At 49.7% G+C, this 6,270-nt stretch overlaps 1 non-coding gene across 1 annotated transcript; it reads left to right on the forward strand.

Annotated features, from left to right (window-relative positions):
• Nucleotides 1–4,118: 4,118 nt before the first annotated feature.
• Pmar_PMAR000342 lies at nucleotides 4,119–4,185 on the forward strand. Its single transcript has one exon. It is a non-coding gene; the product is annotated as a tRNA-Asp (tRNA).
• The last annotated feature ends 2,085 nt before the right edge of the window (nucleotides 4,186–6,270 follow it).

The raw sequence follows: 6,270 nt of genomic DNA on the forward strand, positions 1-6,270 counted from the left end.
AGGACAACACCGACAAGGAGGACTAGCCAGCACTAATGACGAGTCTCACAATAGCGTACCACAATGTGACAAGTCGGGCTGCTGCTACTAGCATGGTGCCAACGCAGTGCACCGATCAGGCACCACACCGGTGCTAGGTGGATGAAACAATTTTTCGCCCTTTTTTTTCAGGGCGAGGGCAGGGCCCCTCCGCCCGTTATCAGAGCCAATTTATACACATCGAAGTTGGTACGTAAATAAGTCTATTTCGCGATCTACCCATAATATCGAGTCGGGACTAGTACCAAACGAATGCTTATCGAATTTTAGGAACAATGGCATCAGCCGTTTTCTGGTTTATAGCTTGTGGTAGGAGCTATAATCGATTTAAGATTCTCCGTTAGGATGTCCGCTCAAAAATCGTCACTTGCATTCTTAAGGTGGGATTGGTCTAGTGGTATGCGCCGCGGCTGACGACCGGAAGATCCCCGGATCGAATCTCGGGTAAGATAAAACAAACTTTTTATATTATTTTAATATATCTGTATTTTAATCATTCTAAGACCTATTTCGTGGCGCGTGAGAAGTATATGCAACTTTCTATACCGCTATTCCCGATGTAATAATATGATCTGTCGGTTCAAAGCTCATGGCTCGGCTGTGTAGGGGGCCCCACATAGTGGGGTCTGCACAGCCGAGCCGGCCGTAGGCCAGACTCCTCACGTAACCATCCCCCTCAAAGCTGCGCAGCACTGAAGTACGGCAGAGGCCGTACAGCCTAAAGGTCGAGCGGTCAGCCTCACACCCGTGAGGCATGGGTTCGATACCGGTCGACCCCCCAAAAAGGGGGAATGCTAGCGCAGCGCACATGCGGACACCGCTAGGTGGACGGAGCGCTCCTCCCTTTTCGCCTCTTTTTGCGCGCTGGGGGAGGGGCCCCGGGCGCGCGCGTAATAGACAGTGTAAGCTCACAGCAAAAATGGTAGATCCGGAAGCCGATCTCGCGATCTGTCTTAAGGATCACCCTGAAACTAGTGCCAATCGACTCCTCTCGTCGAGCTGAGTAATAATCTGCAAAGTTTGTTCAAATATTATGAGCCATTTTCGAGAAATAACCGATTTAGTCTTTTTCCATTCAATGTAGGGAGGCGTGACATGGGAGTGCTGTATCAACAATCAGTCTAGTCCAGCAGGTAATGGGCGTGCGCTGTTACACGGGAGACCCAGGTTCGAATCTGGGCTGAGGTATATTCCGTAAAAAATTCCCGTACTCGGAGTAGGTCAGCGGATTGGGTGTTACAGCGATAAGTGCAACGGCAATCAGTAGGATAGTGTCCGTGAGGTCGTAAATGGGCACCCAACCAGTGTACAAGTACGTTTGAACTAGTCTGAGCATCAAGCGTTATTATTGAAGCATCATATTTTATATGAGTGGTTTGGTCTAATGGTTAGTCTTCAGGTTGGTCATGCGGGTGATCCAGGTTCAAATCTCGGGTATGTAAATTTTATAATTCTATCAGTGATGGTTGTCCAGCCACTCTATTGAGTGTTATTGTTTGTAGTTGGCTCAGTGTAGTGCTCATTATTATTATCTATGTCGATACATGGCAGTGATTTAACGTTGCATAGCACAGTAGAACCTGACGACTTCCAATGAACAACAATACATTCAGGTAGACGATAGTGTAGTGGTTAGTGCTCATGTTTCTCATTCCCGAGGTCTTAGGTTCGAATCCCAGAAGGTCCGTGCGGGGCCCCACGCCAGTGGGGTGCACGGACCCCTCAGTGCCTACAGCCTTGCGATTTCCCTCTGATAAGACTAAGTAACGCGCGACAGCGCAACCAACCGCAGTACCCTGAGCAACTCAACCAACAGCAGTGGAGACGGCGCAACCATCGGAGCAGACAATACGGCCGATGGTTGCGAGGACAACGCCGACAAGGAGGACTAGCCAGCACTAATGACGAGTCTCACAATAGCGTACCAGAATCTGACAAGTCGGGCTGCTGCCACTAGCATGGTGCCAACGCAGTGCACCGATCAGGCACCACACCGGTGCTAGGTGGAGGAAATTTTTTTTCGCGTTACTTTTTTCGGGCGAGCGGGGAGGGACCCGCGCGCCTATATGAGCAATTTTACTCACATCAAAATCCCGCACTTTTCGAGCCGATTTCGAAACTGAGCCTAAGAACCGTCTTGAAAGTGTTACCAATCGACTCGGTTGGTCCTTCTGAGTACAATGGTGCTACTCTCGGGTCAGTTTATAGATTTCCTGACGAGTAATTGGGGATTAAAGATTTTTGTTCATAGTGACCTCGTCATTTAGGTACGATAGTGCTTGTCAGTTGATCTGGCGCAGTGGTAAGGGCGCGCGCTCTCCACCGGAAGGTCCCGGGTTCGAGTTCCGGGGAGGGACAAGTTGTCTCGTGACCAGTTAATATACTATATGATATAGTTATGTGTTATATAGACAATTTCGTGGCGCGTGAGAAGTATATGCAACCAGTAGTACCATTATTCCACTTGTATATACATTGTGTGTGGGTGTTTACGAGTTGGGTGGTAGTGTTGAGAGTGAGTTGATGTTGGATACAGAAAGAGGGGGTCGAATGTAGTTTCGAGGAGTGTACTGTAGGAATCACCAGGTTGGAGCTCGTATTAGTAGTCATGCCTGTCCTGTTCAAAGTCACCGGGTGCCATCATTACGTGTGTCATGCACAGTCAGTATGGTCTAGTAGGTTAGGCTGTACGTCTTTCACTCTCCTGACCCAGGTTCGAATCCGGGTGAATGTACTATTCCTACATTGAGTAAGAGCCGAGATAGGCTTGCTACACGGTGGCGTGAGTCAGTGAATGGGTTGGAACAGTGTCTCGAGGTCCTGGGCAGGCAGTGAACCACCATTTACATTGTCCTATGGCTCTGAGCTCGGAGCAGCCCATTACACAGTACTAATTTCTATGTCGGTGATAGCTTAGTGGTTAGTGGAGTGGACTCGCATGCGGATGATCCAGGTTCGATTCTCGGCAACACACTGTAAATATATTTTCTCTGGTCAGCATGAAAACAGCATAGCAGTTACTAATATTGCATAGAGTGCGAGTTAGCGTAGTGGTAAGCACTCAGGTCTGCGTACAGTTGGTTGCAGGTTCGAGTCCCACCGGGTCCGTGCAGGGTCCCCACTTTAGTGGGGTGCACGGACCCCCTCCCACCGGGATACCTGAAATCCTGTGTGGTTAATCTAGAAAATGCGCGAAAGCGCAAGTGAATACCTAGATCTCAAATGTCCGGCATAGGGCGTCTGGTGGAGACCGCCCAGCTATCGATCCCGTGATCGATAGCAAAGCGTCGGCTCAACAGCGAGTCAGTAGCAATGTCGGCCCAACATCGTCAGGATATAGGAGTGACGAGTGGGCCGACGACTACTGTGCTTGTGACTCTGACTACTCACTACAGGAGCCATTCAACTTTTCAGTTTAGTTCACCGCCGGTGAACCATCGGCCAGTGTTTACAGTATTTCATGTCAAGATCTTCCTTCGTATACGCCAATTTCTCCCGAAAGGGAGTCCTCTACGGGCTAGGTGGAAGGCGCCTTTTTCTTCATCTCCGCCGCGTACACTTTTTGCGCGTTGGGGGAGGGGCCCCGGGCGCGCCCTTATTGTCCGAATGGTGGCTCACTGCAAAAAGGTACGACTGCGAAGCCGATTTCGCCAATGACGCATAACATCACCCTCAAACCGGTACCAATCGACTCCTCTCGTCGTCCTGAGTAACATTATGAAGAGCTTTTTCAAATATTATGCGCCGTTTAGGATTAATTAACGATTTTGTTCAATTTCAGTTATAGTAGGGTCGTTCAACAACCAGTCACAGTATCAATAGTGAGTTTAGTCTAGTAGGTCAAGGTGGTGGGTTATTCCTCGAGTGATCCAGGTTCGAATCCTGGTGAGAATAATTTTCGGGATCGGTCTCAGAACTCGGGGTAGGCTAGCGTCATGGTAGTTTAAGTACTCAGTGCTACAGTAGTGAGGCGGGAAGATGTCCTCGAGGCTCGGGGGAGGCGGTAAGCCACTTCCAAGTTGATCCAGCAAGTCTGCAAGTTTAGCGACCTTATCACACAATCAAGTATTTTAACGGAGGTTTGGGCTAGTGGTTATTGTATTAGGTTGTCATAGTGGTGACCCAGGTTCGAATCCTGGTAAAACAAACTTTATATTTATGCTGGTACTTGTCATCAGGTTGCGGACTTCAGCAGTTCAGTCCTGTGTAGTGTAATAGGGAGTGCTGACTCCCGAAAAACAGCGATTATTCGAGATGGGTAGTAGTGTAGTGGTTATAACTCAGTTCCTTTAGCTGCATGGTCACAAGCTCGGATCTTTGCAGGTCCGTGCGGGGTCCCCACTCTAGTGGGGCGCACGGGCCGATCAGAAATTCAAGGTTACGATTCTCTACGCTCTTCAAATGGCGCGCGCCAGCGCAATCGATAACCTAACTCGGCTCTACTCTATTCGATGTGAGCCGAGCAAGCAGTACAATGAACAACGCGCAACCATCGAGCACACTGTGCTCGATGGTTGCGAGCCTAGTACCAGCTCAATAGTGAGCTGGTAGTAATGTTGTAGGTCCAATGCTCTCAATGTCGTACCACACTTCCGCCGAATGGGACTAGCATGGTGCCAACGCAGTGCACCGATCAGGCAGCACACCGCTAGGTGGAAGGCGCGCGCTTTTTCATCTCCGCCGTCTCCTATTTTGGCGCATCGGGGGAGGGGCCCCGGGCGCACGCTTATTGGCCGAATGGAGGCTCCCTGCAAAAAGGTAAGACTGGGAGGTCGATTTCGCCAACGACGCATAACATCACCCTCAAACCGGTACCAATCGACTCCTCTCGCCGTCCTGAGTAACATTATGAAGAGCTTTTTCAAATATTATGCGCCGTTTAGGATTAATCAACGATTTTGTCCAATTTCAGTTATAGTGGGGTCGTTCAACAAACAGTTACAGTACCAACAGTGAGTTCAGTCTAGTAGGTCAGCGTGGTGGGTTATCCCTCAAGTGATCCAGGTTCGAATCCTGGTTAGAATGATTTTCGGGATCGGTCTCAGAACTTGGGGTAGGGTAGTGTCATGGTAGTTTAAGTGATCAATGCTACAGTAGTGAGGTAGGACGATGTCCTCGAGGCTCGGGGGAGGCGGTAAGCCACTTCCAAGTCGATCCTGCAAGTTTGCAAGTTTAGCGACCCTATCACACCATCAAATATTTTAAGGAAGGTTTAGGCTAGTGGTTAGTGTGTTAGGTTGTCATACTGGTGACCCAGGTTCGAATCCCGGTGAAACAAATCTTTTATTTATGCTGGTACTTATCATCAGGTTGCGGACTTCAGTAGTTCAGTCCTGTGTAGTGTAATAGGGAGTGCTGACTCCCGAAAAACAGCGATTTTTCGTCATAGATCGTGGCGTAGTAGTTATACCTCAGTTTCCTTACCTGCATGGTTACAAGCTCGGGTCTTTGCAGGTCCGTGCGGGGTCCCCACTCTAGTGGGGCGCACGGGCCGATCAGAAATTCAACGTTACGAGTCTCTACGCTCTTCAAATGGCGCGCGCCAGCGCAATCGATAGCCTAACTCGGCTCTACTCTATTCGATGTGAGCCGAGCAAGCAGTACAATGAACAACGCGCAACCATCGAGCACGCTGTGCTCGATGGTTGCGAGCCTATTACCAGCTCAATAGTGAGCTGGTAGTAATGTTGTAGGTCCAGTAATGTCGTACCACACTTCCGCCGAATGGGACTAGCATGGTGCCAACGCAGTGCACCGATCAGGCAGCACACCGCTAGGTGGATCCCGCGCCGGTTTCGCCAAGAAACCCAACCCAACGCCTTAACAAAATTGCGCGCGCTGGGGTGGGGGCCCCGGGCGCGCGCTAAAATCAAACCGGCTTTACCTGCGGCTAGAGTATATAGGCAATTTGAAAGCCTCTTTTCGCGACCTAGCCATTCAATTGCGTTGAGGTTTAAATAGCATACGTAGCAGCCCGACACAGGTTGAGCACGCACTAGTCTGCGAGAATGTAACACAACAGTTTCGACAAGGAGCCGATTTAAAATGACCGCAAGTTCGAATCCCAGGCCTGACAATTTTAAATCTTTTATTCATGTCACAAAAACCTAGCGGAGCGATGCAGTCCAGCAAGATTCACGCAATTGTGCTGTCTCTGAAAGTCGTCTCCGCCCGATCCGTGCAGCTCAGTTGGTAAAGCGCCCGCCCATTATGCGAGTTTACGCAGGTTCG

This window comes from Perkinsus marinus (assembly GCF_000006405.1).
Source record: "Perkinsus marinus ATCC 50983 genomic scaffold scf_1104296977516, whole genome shotgun sequence".
Lineage (NCBI taxonomy): Eukaryota > Perkinsozoa > Perkinsida > Perkinsidae > Perkinsus > Perkinsus marinus.